The 12,907-nt window shown below is 44.1% G+C and overlaps 1 long non-coding RNA gene across 1 annotated transcript; it reads right to left on the reverse strand.

The window, feature by feature from the left end:
• Window positions 1-4,279: 4,279 nt before the first annotated feature.
• Window positions 4,280-12,602, reverse strand: LOC140582204 (uncharacterized). The gene is made up of 3 exons (XR_011985150.1): window positions 12,459-12,602; window positions 6,922-7,041; window positions 4,280-4,355 (listed from the first exon to the last, which is right to left on the reverse strand). It is a non-coding gene; the product is annotated as an uncharacterized lncRNA (long non-coding RNA).
• Between the last annotated feature and the right edge of the window lie 305 nt (window positions 12,603-12,907).

The raw sequence follows: 12,907 nt of genomic DNA on the forward strand, positions 1-12,907 counted from the left end.
ATGTCCATCGATGACTGGTACAAGTGTGTGATATTTTTGACGATGCATCACAGCGACTTTCATCTCTAATATACCGTAATGAGTTCTGCGGGGGAGCTAATTGTGCAGTGGCTTTGCATGCCGTATCGGACAACTTGTACAGCCAACATTCTATTAGCATTTTGCTTATTTTGCTGATAATTGACTGCCAGGAGACTAATGAATCGGTAACGTCTGGGGCCCCTTGGGAAGCTTTCGGAGAATACAAACCCCGGACTATCAAAGCAAATGGGCTTCACTTTGGGAGGAGTGGCATTGCTTGGCAGTTTTATGCTAATTTATGGAGATCGTGAGCATCTTTCCAAACTGACTCCAAGGCAATGATTGAGAGGCATATGAAAAGATGGACAGGCGCAAGGTTTGCACATTGCCCTTCAGTGGCCCACTGCTATAACCTGGGAAGTGGGGATTTGACCTAATTTGCTGGGTTTGTCGCCCCCTGCTGGTTGCTGTAGTGCTGCTCAGCATGTCGTACTGTGGTTTTCTCCTGTGCTCATGTGTTGATATCACTGAGCATGACCTTGAAGGAGAGTCACACCTCCCCCAGACATCACACAGAAAGTAGCGCTTTATAAGATACAGCGGCAGAGCGATAAGAGAGAACAAAAAAAACTTTATAGGGGCCTTCACAGCTGGTTTAACAACATGCTCCAAGAATTAATCAACAGGAAAACAAGAGTAGCAGACTAACCCAAAAGGAGATATAGTCCGGGGGGGAATCCTAGTGTTTCTGGAATGCTTGTGGATGCCCATTGTAGTGTGCTGGACAGGTACCACCCCGCTTTATTATGTCTTTGGTTGAATCCAAAGTTGCCACTATAGTAAGACTCATTTCATGGCCCAACTGCGAGACCCGTCGCTCGAAGGCCTTGGGAAAGATGACCGGTTTTCCAGCTCCCCACTACTTCCCTAAAAAGGCACTACTCAGATGCAGAGATGGAACGTTCAGGTTCAGAGCATACAAATCCAGACCAAGATTTTGTTTCAACCAACCATTTCAGTTCTCTGTGACTGTGACTCTTTATACTCAACTGGTTGGTTGAACCAAAATCTTGGTCTGGATTTGTAACTTTCTGAACTTGACCTTTCCACACCTGCTCAGATGAGTAGACATACCTTCATTAAGGTCCAGAAGGCTTCTGGACATAAGGAAATTCTCGCAGTTGGAAACATCAGCACTCAGCTCCACACCTCCGCCGTTCTGTCCAATCACTAATCTTCTGTGTTACTGTGGTGCGATGGAGGGTTCTGGAATTCTTGCTCTACTTGGCTACTTCACCAAGCGAGGCATTGGCCACTTCCACACTCAAAAGGAAGTGACATCATCATTTTCTCCAGGGTGACCTGGCTTACTGTGGATGGAACATCACTATTAAGGTTTCCTTTTTGCTAATTAATAATAATTTAATGTAGATAATTTCTGGGGGGGGGGCATTGTATTTCTGCAGTTCCCAATGTGACCTCTAAGTGCAGACTCACACGGCTCGTTATCTATTCAAACAGCAACAAAAAGGTATGTTTTGAATGTTCCTGGGCTGAAAATCCCCGTTTGCTCTAATACTCAACTCTAATTTGAGCCTAAGGTAAAGAAGGTCAACTATGTAAGCGATGACGTTACCCTCCCCAGCTCGTCTGAAAGCCCCAACACTTTCTTCCTTGTAATCCGCACCGAGCCTTAATGTAATGTAATGAAAAGTCTGCCAGACAGGGAATTTTAATTAGGACAGCGCTCGAATCCTACATTATATTCCGGTGGCCAGTTCTGCCGTGCTGCTTTCCGTAATCCTCCCTTCATCTGGCCCATTAGCCTGCTGTAAGGGGACGGGATGATTTTCAAGAAGTCTTTGGCAACCCGCTCACAGCATTCCGTCAGTCTGAATATGACATTGTTTCGTTCTACTCTATTTTTTACATCAATATATGCCTGGAATGTTTAAGGCTGTCACATTGAATGCCATCTCCATGTATATTTGACAGTTTAGTGGTTTTTAGTTGCCAGTGCTTATAATTATGTTTCAAAGACATGTTGATTTTTGCATTTAGATATAGATCTGTTTTCGATACGTGCTTGGCAATGGGTGTGCCTTGTAATAAGTCTGGCAAGAACAAGGAAATTGCCTTTGAATGAATTCTTTCAGAACTTGTTTGAGCTGCCACATGACATATCCTCATAACCTTTCATTGTCTTTATAGATAACACCATCTACAGTCTTCAGTGACTGAGATGTGGGTTATTGTGTGCTACCAATAATGGGCTGAATTTACATTTAAGGATGTTTACATGCCCGCTACCCAGACCAGGTTAAGCAGTTGATGTATGGATGGATGGATGGATGTTTATGTATTGGGCTCTGCATGGCCTCCTCTTTCTCCGTCTCCCAGCACTGCATTTATTTGCACCACTTTGATCTCTCTCCCAGCCTTCTGCAGAAATCCGCCATTGGTTTACTTTGCACACTGCTTGCAGTTTAGGACATAATCAGTGTGACAGATTTTTTTTCTTCAGGAACCATCCACACCTGGGGACCTTTTTCAGCCTCGCCAGGTCTCCCAGGGTACAAACTCGAATCCTTGGCCAACTTTTACCTTTGGGCTCTAGCTTTGCCTGCATTCTTGTGCATGGGGAAGTGGTTGGACCATCATGTCAGGGAAGACGACGAATGTGAAATGAAACAACGCTTTATTCGCCATTTACCCAAGCATCATTGCAGGCACACTGCAGTCCTTTAGTTTTCACATCTTGCTCTTTGAGACATTCACATATATGTATGTAAGAACAAAGCTGGGGGTCAGGTCATGTATCCGGGGCCCCTGGAACTAAGGGCCAGGCTGGGGGTCAGGTCATGTATCCGGGGCCCCTGGAACTAAGGGCCAGGCTAGGGGGTCAGGTCATGTATCCGGGGCCCCTGGAACTAAGGGCCAGGCTAGGGGGTCAGGTCATGTATCCGGGGCCCCTGGAACTAAGGGCCAGGCTCCAGTGCCCATTGGACACGTGACCATTCTGCCAATGCCAGGGTTCGACCTGGCAAACTTCCAATCACAGTCACTAATCCACTGAGCTACACTGGCACTTAAAACTTGCCTCACAGACATTCAGGTTATTTGAAAAGTGATCCGTTATACAATCAGTGAAAGAAGAGCAGGAAGGTGCAGGGTATTAAATATTACCGCCGTGTGATAGTGTGATAGGATGTGTAGATGCCTGCACGGTTCTTTGAAACCAGAAAAGTACGTGATCCTCTTTCTTACACTGGTACAAAGCATGCGTGTATTTATAACATACTGATTAGCATTAAATTGTTGTGTTATGCATTTAAAGCACAATTAATTAAAAACTGTTTAAACCATTGAATGCAGCCATTTCTACAACTAGAGCTGAAGGTCATTTCTTTCACAGCATATGGTTAGTGCTGGGAAGCTGTGAATTAAAAAGAAAAAAGTCATTAAAGAGCTAAAAATGAAGAAACTGCGTTGAACATCCTAGTGAAATGCACTGATTGATGTTGCATTTGGTCATGATTACGTGACTTAAATACATATTTAACTGTTGAACGAGACTCACTTAGTGTCAGATTCACTAGATTCACTTAGTATCCTTTTGCTTTTCATGGGCGATGACTAAATAAAGAAGAACCAAAGGCCCTGGTGTAGTTAACTCTATCCATCCATTTTCTGTACCCGTTTGTCCTATTCGGGGTCATTGGGGGAACGGAGCCTATGGGCACAAAGCAGGGAACAACCCAGGATGGGGCACCAACCCATCACAGGGCACAAAGCAGGGAACAACCCAGGATGGGGCACCAACCCATCACAGGGCATAAAGCAGGGAACAACCCAGGATGGGGCACCAACCCATCACAGGGCACAAAGCAGGGAACAACCCAGGATGGGGCACCAACCCATCACAGGGCACAAAGCAGGGAACAACCCAGGATGGGGCACCAACCCATCACAGGGCACACTTACACATGCACACCTATGAGCAATTTGGTAACTCCAGTTAACCTCAGTATGTTTCTGAACTGTGGGGGGGGGGGCGAAGTACCTGGAGGGAGCCTCATGATGGGACAACTCCACACACATGGAACCAGAGCAGAGACTTGAACCCTCATCCCAGAGGTGCAAGGCAATAGTGCCAAGCACTGCACCACTCCATGCATCATACAGTAAAAATATGATACATTAAAAAAACAGTGTTGGAGATTGTATTTCAAATCAGTATAATCCTTTCATCAGCCTCCTCCTCTCCTTATCCAGTCACGATGAGCCAGAACACCCCCATCAGGAAGATTTCACTACATCCGGGATCACAGAACCTGAAAAGCGGGAATGCAATATGAAATGAAGAAGCACATAGCAACAAACTTAGAGGTTCAAAACAGCAACTATCAGGGCAAAACTTCATTAAGCGCAAGCAGTCAAATGAGTTCATGAACTGAGTGGCTCCATGGCTGTCATGGATGCTGGGATCGTGACCCCTCACTAATTTAAGAAGCACCCTGTATGGTTTTTATACAATATTTTTTAATACTTTTTAATACGTTTTTTTGCACGTTTTTTTTTTTTTTTTTTTTATACTTTTTTGCTATAATTGTACGTTTTTTGTTGTATGATTTTTTTTTTTTGTTGTGGACATTGGGGGTTGACGATTTGTTTCGTAATGGATCCCTTACAAACAGCCAGCGGTTTCCGCGCCTCGATTCCGGCTCACGTGGGTGAGAATACGATGACTGGTGGCGTAGATAAACAACCCCTGTGCTTCTTACCAACCCTTCAATGGAAATTACAGAGGGTGAAATGGAGGCTCGCCGTCTTGCCGAAATGCCACGTCGGTGTTGGGAGCCCGTGGGGTGCAGAGAGGGACGAGGAGAGATGGGGGTTCATGCCCAGCTATCAGGAGGATGTAGGTGGTGATACAGCATCATGTGCCCAACCCTTGTGTCCCAATTACACTCGAGAAGGTGGGCAGTCAGATTAGTCAGACTTACTGTTATGATTTTAATGTCAACAGTGCCCTTTTCTACCTCTGCATTACTGAATTGTGGAGTTACTGGGGGTTTTTTTTAGATGGCCTTGCCTGAGTTTAAGAATTTCGGTATTTATTGTGATTTTCTGATTTTCTTCATATCTCCTCGGCTCCGCGCAGGTGGTATCCACTTTGTGAGAGCTTGTCTGCCAACAAGCCCAGGGAGGACAACGTTTTCTTGCCAACCTTGACTCAACCTACCTCCTACAATATCTCCTACAAAATCTATGCATTGCAGTTGTGCTGTGAGATTAATATCATCTCTGTATCCTGACAAAAAAAACAACAGTGGCTGAAAGAGCTTTCTAAGCCATATGTACTGCAGGCATGGATGGAGAGCCTTTATGTGCCTTATACTATATATTGTAGGCATGGATAAATTTGCATCCTTTAGTTAGAAATCATCATTGGAAGACCTCGTGGTAACTGTCATGTCTGGACATGAAGGAATGATAATCCACTAGGCAGCTTTAGACAGCACGACAACAAGCGGGTTGTATTATAAAAAGAGACCAAAAAGATGAGGGACTACTAGGGGTCAAACAAAGGCAGGTAAATAACTGAGACTAATAAAGACTAGAACTGACAAGGGCCAGAATTTGACACAAGCGAGAACTGCCTTCCCAGTCACACACTCAACAGCTATCAAACACTGACACCTACAATGACCGATATACACACAAACACACACACACACACAAGTAATGAGGGGGCAGGGAACAGGTGCAAGTCAATGACAACCAAACAATTACAAGGAACAGGTGAGGGTCATTAATGATCACTAAAGACTGAAACACTAGGAACGGGATGGCCAGCAACACCTGCTGGCCAAACAAGGAAGCGACAGACAGGGCAGGACAGGGACCGATCCTGACGGTAACATTTATTCAAAAGATCTGAATGCTCTTCATATATAGAGCATTCTATCTAGAGATGGAGTGCTCTCCAGTGGAACGCAGGCTCTAACAACAGACAAAAAAGGCATAAAATCAACGATCTAAGTCCCATTTTCCTAACCAGTTAACGCAGTCTGACATACTGTATGTTCTATTACTCTTGAGCAGCTGCAGAAATTCACGCAGTACTTGTACCGCCGAGGATGTAACGAGAATAGACACGGACCGCTTTGTTTTGGTAGGTGCAACATATCCTGGACAATTAATGGCTTCTGTTGCAGTTGCTTCCTTCCTGGGGACTGATGCATGATTCACTCTTCAAACATCACATGGTAAACAAGGGACTGTTTACAGCTGGCATTGTTAGAGACTGGCCTGAGATCTGATCATTTCATATCCAACTCTTAATAATGTTACATCCTGACACACACTCTGCTGTTCTTTAACGCCAGCACCCCCTAATTCCACCAAATAATTAATCGCCTCTCAGAGGCCGTGTTTTAATGATGTGGATTCAATGCGCCGTCTAACCTCATTTGGCGCTCGCGTTAGTATTTGGGGAGACTGCGGCCGACTTCTCGTAGCGAGTAGTCGGCGAGTTCGCTCGTTAAATGAGGGAAAATTGTTGATTTGAATACCGTGCTGACCCAGCTGTGCCAATTGGAAGATTAATACAAACACGGTAGTCAATGCATCTTAATTTGTAATTAAACCGACTTCATTTAATATTCCCCGATATCCACATCAAATTGCTTCAACAAATAAACAAGTGCCCAGAAAGAGAGCCGGTTATGAGTTCTTTTGCAATAGTAAACTCTTACTTTTGGTCTCAGTGAAAACTAAATATAGAATTTGTTGTAATGGAGATCCCTAGGTCGTTCCTATTCACCTACGATGAATGTCAGAGACATAACCATCGAATCAATTCTTGTTCTTCTGGATCTGAAGATCAAGTCATACCTGCTGTGCTTCAAAGTCCTTTCCATTGACACTCATCCTGAGGTCTTTGCAAACCGAAATGATGGTTGCCGGCAGACACACCCTTGTCCCACACTGATGGGTAACTTTGTGATTCTTAGCCTAAGAATATAAAAAAAAAAAAAAACAGACTTACACGCTGATCGATAAAAGCCAAAACTCTGGAATGTTAAAGAGGTACGATCCGCCACTTGGCGCATAGCTGTCTGCCACGCCTGGATTACTGTTTCATGCTGCAGCTCATGGTGTCGACCCGGGGCATGTAAGGATACGTCCCTCACCGCTGAAGCCTGGCTGATAAAGCGGGCCTTTCAGGCCCAATTGCATATCTGGCCTCAATTGATGTGTCGGCTTCAACCTCCTTCCAACCTCATATTAATCATGAGCTGCTTATTAAATTATTAATATGACAGAAGACTGATTTGGTTGCATAGCAATTAGCTTGATTGTGGATGTGGTCAAAGCTAATGAGTTAGCTGGAAAAAGGTAGCGTAGCATCTCTGTGCAATATATAGTGAAGTGCCCCTCCTTGACAGATACAAGTTTAGCACTGCTGGGAAGAGGAATTGAAAGATATGAATAAATTCTTCCAGCCCTGCAGTGCTGTGTGATAATAGTGCGTGCAGTGCTGCAGTGGATTTTATCTTTACCTTTTAGCTTTACTACACAAACTATTAATACCAGTGACCGGAAGGTTGCCGGTTTGAATCCCATCCTCAGCAGAACAGTCACATTTCCCTTGGGCCCTTCAGCAAGGCCCTTAAACCCCCCCCCCCCCCCCCCGAAATGGTCCAGGGGTGCCAGGACGATGTGATTAGACCACAAGCATTGCAGTGACCTGTATGTTTGCATATGTATCGAAGGAGAGCATGATGGGATACGTGAAAGCAAACGTACTCAATGTCCTGATATTTGTGCAAATGGCAAATTAAGCATGACTCCGTTTAAGATTTCTCTGGCAGGGGCATAAAAAGGATGCATGAATCCTTAAAAGTTATAGCACACCGGCTACCTGAACTGGTTATTCTAGCAAGGTAAAGTAAGCTACTGTAATAATTAATTTTTAATGTTCCTGCACAATGTGCTTGGTTTTAAGAACAAGGTATTCTCCCTCCTGTGTCTGGGAGCGGTCGTTACTTCAGATCCCCGTCACCCACATGTGAACTCCGATGGTCCATGACAGCTGACGTGTGACATCGTATTGAAAGCCGCATTAACCATTTATCCAACCGAATACCCATCCATCCATCCATCCATCCATCTTCTTCAACCGCTCATCCAGGACACAGTCACAGTGAGCTGGGAGCCTGGAGCACGGGGCAGGGGACGCCCTGGATGGGATCCCAGTCCATCACGGGGGAACGCACTCGCGACGGGAGATTCAGAGCTTGCCAGTTTACCAAGCCGCAAACTGCTGGAGTACGGCAAGAGACGGGAGTGCCCTGAAGGAAAATAGATCACAGAGACAGATGGAGGTGCCGGTGGAAACGGAACCTCCCAACACTGAGGTGTGAGGCTACAGTGCTAAAGGGACCTTGTCATTTTCAATAACTCCCTTATTAGCCTCTTGCTAACGCTTCATGCTACAATGCTAACTGGCTACGAGTCATTCGTTGGAAGCTTAGCATAGCTGCACTTGTGCCTAGTTGACTCCTTGACAGCTGTGTGCTTGTAATGTACTATCTGCCTGGTACGTACGTCGCTTTGGACACAACATTCCATCAATTAATATATGTAAATGTCAATAAATAACTGACTGTGGAAATTAGCTTGCGACCCAAGGCACAAAGTATACACACGGGCTTTTTTGTTTTTTACATTCATCTTATCCTTATGTTCTGGGAAATGTGGAAATGCTCTGATGCCATAGTCCTTCAAGTCATGTCCTGTTTGTGTTTTGAGTTAACTGGGCCAGATGCAAATCTTTTGATTTTGCTAATTGTCTGCGCAGTCCTGGGCATTTCTGTTACGAATCTACAGCTTTGAGACCTTTTGAAAAACAGTAACATTGTGCGATGTTAATTTACATCGATGGGCCAAAGGGGGACCGTTTTACGGGACATGCCAAAATGGGAGTCAGTCCATAGTTATGGTAGATTTTAATAAAAAAAAAACTAAACTGAACTAATATAAAATGTTTGTCTCAAAGCCAAAGCCTTTACACCTCTGTAATACTGGTGACATTGTATGACATTGATTCATACTGATTGACCAAAGGGGAAATTTTTACAGGACACATCAAAATGGTAAAGTTTTAGGCCCATAGTTAATGTTAAGCTTTTAGTCATAGTTTTGTTTTTTTGTTTTTGACCTTTTAACTGTATTATCTCTCGGTTAGTGTAATCTTCATCTGTTCTCAGAAACCAGGCTAGCCTTCTCACTGGTGTACTCCATTGAACTCCACCACTATGTAATATATTTACCCATAATTCCTTGGTGCCATGAACTGGGAAAGTGAGCAGTGCCACGTTTACACCATACAAGAAATACTGGACGTTTCCATGGTAGAAACATACCGTGAAATAAACTTTAGAGAAGACCCCTGTTTAGCATAGTATGAGTGTGCAACAAATGTCTGGCTACTTGAATCCACATCTGCCTCTAAGTGATTTATAAGTAAGTAAGTAAGTAAGATTTATTTGATTTTCACCAGCCTGGTTGACTCTCTCACACATCTATTTCTGGTTATTGTTTTTCTGAAATAGCTCAAACTTCTGCCTTGTGCAGCCAGGCTCTTGGTGCCATGCTAGCAGACTATTCATAGCAACACGCTGCAAAAAAATTCACACTGGAAAGGTCATCCCAGTATTTATATCTGTCTGCCGGGGAGAGAAGCGGTTCAGATGCTGCTTGTTTTTTTCATATTTGAGCCCAATTGAAATCCTTTCCTGCTAATAAATTGGTCTTCCTCTAGAATATATAAATTAATGCAAGCATCACCTGATTTTGTCTTCTTTTCCACAAAGCCATTACTGGCAATTCTTTAATTGGGAAAATATGTCAGCAGTTCACCCTCTCAGTGGATAGCATCTAGTATTGTGGGCTCAGTTCCTGCCCTGGACTGCGTGTGTATGGAGTTTGCATGTTCAAACGTGATCAAACGTGCTCTACCAATGTTTACATGTTTTTCCCCCAACGATCCAATAGTATGTGGTTTAGATGAACCGGTCCCGTGAATGTTTGTGCCGTGCTCTTTGACAGGATAGGTATTCTACCTCATGCACTGTGCATCCTGGGATAGACTCCAGACTCTCTGTAACCCAACACTGGATAAACAGATACGGAAAACGGACGGATGAACAGATGGAGTGATATAAATTATTTGGTCGAATACTATCTGGCGCTGCAATATCTCAGAACTGTAATTGTCAGGCAGCACAGACAGAGACGTGCAGCGAGATGCAGGGAGAAGTTGCTTGCCAAAAGAAGCATAATTGCTTAATGGAGTCTTCCGTTCGCCACCGAGGGTAAACAAGGGCCATTGAACACTGAAGTAATACATCATTTCTCTGACAGCTGTGTGGCAGCCACGCAAATAACTCGTCCCCATCCGATGCCATCCGCGGTAACTCCGCTGCATCTCCTGCAGCAACATCTTCATCCGACACAGAATAATAAACAGACGATAAACAACAAAGGCAGAAATGCACTTGGATAGAGACTGGTTATGGGCCAAGGACCCCAGACTGCACTAAGGAGAGGCTCATGGGAGTTTTACTTACACAAAAACATTCTGAGGGCAGAACAAAAAAAATGATGGTTCATAGAGATAACCAATCAGATTGTAGAGTCGGGACCAACCAATGAGATGTCTTGGTCCCGCCTCCTTTACAATCTGATTGGTTATCTCTCTGAACCAATCTTTTTTTTTTTTTGTTCTGCCCGCAGAACATTTTTGAGCAAGTAAAACTCCCATGAGCTATTGAGAGTGCCAAGGAAAACACACTCTTTCAGTACACAGTTCTGTGAGACTAGTTTCTGAATTATTGAGCACTTACATACATCCTTTGTGACTATGCTCCCATTAGCAGGATGGGCAGCTGGAAGATGGCTGGATGGATGTTGCCATGCTGACAGAAATATATGGCTTGATCTATTGTCTTTGCAGTTTTGAGTCTCATGCTGAATAACAGACAATGCAGGATCTCACTGGCCCTAATCAGCTCAGTAAATCTTAAAAAACCTTGCTCAAGGGCCCGACAGTGACCACGGGATTCAAACCGATAGCCTTCCGGTCACGTGGCCATCCACTGAGCCACACAAACTAACTGTGACGGAGTTTGGCCTTTTTTGATGCTGCAGGAGGAATCCATCTGACCCTAACCTCAAGCATGGTAGAAGATTCATATAAAAATACATCTGGTCAAATTTGCTTAGTATCAGACGTGGGGCAGATGCCATATTACTAGTTGATGCAGATGCCAGATAATGACTAGTTTTCCAGAGGCTAAAGAGACACATTAAATATGTATGAGTGTAACAAATGTGATCTTTGAAGTGTCAGGCTAAAAAAACAGCAGTAACAGCGCTAACGGATCTAGGGATTGTTGCCGCGCCAACCCATTCTGAGATAAGCAATGCGCTGTGGTGCATGGTGGCCGGCTGCTGGAAAATCCCACCGAACAACAATTAGCTGTCCTTTGCCTGACGTCACATTCTACAGGAAATGCTACAAAGCAGATTTTTGACAAAATCTCCAAACACCGGTCGTTGATTTTTTTTAAAAGACTTCATTGGTTACCACACATGTACGCAGTGCCAGTCAACCCATTGAGTTAGGGGTTCCCAATCATTTTATGTCTGGGGACCAGTTCACGTCTTACAAAAATTTCACGGAAGGTTGGGGTGGTGGTGCGGGGGGGGGGGGGTTATGTAACTTTAATTGTCTCCATTTTTTTTCCAGATGCAAACAAAACATACGAGGGGGGCTCTTATCACTACCTAGGTGCTTCCATATATCTATCCAATAATGGGTACTCTATAGAAATGCCTATTTCACTTTTTACTGTATTACCATAGATATATAACCACCGTCACATGACTGAAGCCGTCGCGGTGGATCATGTGATACGAGAAACCCTGTAAAACTGGCTGCAGCATGACCGCCAAACCGAGAACGACATCAACTCAAGGTCAGCAACAGCCTCTTGGAGTGTTACTGATTTATTGCTGAAGTCACGCTTTTTCTCCACATGTTTTTGTCTCCATTTTGCCTGAATTAAATTACGAGATGGACATAAAATTACCAAGTGAGGCGTAAATTAACAGAAAGCATCAGGCTCCAAATCAATTTTCTACTGAAACAGCTAATACAATGGTGACTTTCAGGACTTAAGGAGACCCTATTCCAAAAGACTGGCTTGTATGTCATTTTAATTTTATCACTTCATATCAGTTTAGTCATGGTGGCTTGAAGGACATAACTGGCACAAGCACTGAAATGGAAAACAAAAGTGTATATTCCTTGTTCATGTCCTTAAACTAGTTTCATCTGTAGTGAAAAGTCTGGACAATCATACCTTTAAGCCGACAGATCTCTCCAAAGAAAATACAGAATAATACTCCTTTCTTTACTCCGCCCTCCGTGAAGGACATTCCTCTTACTACATTCCTTGGATTTTCCTAATTTTTCCATGACCCGTAGATGGCGCTCTCAGTGCGGCGTCCATTACCAGAACTCAAGGTTGGGGTCACTTAAGGTGACGAGGGGAAGTGCCAAGCCGCCCGATGCAAAGCAGGTTCTGCTGCCCTTTGGGATATCGGCGTAAATCTGGGTTCACGCCTTAGCTTCTTGGATTGACAGGAATGAGATGGCATCATCACCTGGGGCCAGGTCAGTCTCGAGCAGATGAAGATCCTCAGTCTCTCCCTGGAGCATTCTTCTGCTGTAGGCTACTTCAGAATTAGGCTACCTCCCTCCACCTCACATTCCAGGACTTTTTAACAGCAGTGAGAGATGCAGAACAGA

Source organism: Paramormyrops kingsleyae, chromosome 24, assembly GCF_048594095.1.
Source record: "Paramormyrops kingsleyae isolate MSU_618 chromosome 24, PKINGS_0.4, whole genome shotgun sequence".
Taxonomy (NCBI): domain Eukaryota; kingdom Metazoa; phylum Chordata; class Actinopteri; order Osteoglossiformes; family Mormyridae; genus Paramormyrops; species Paramormyrops kingsleyae.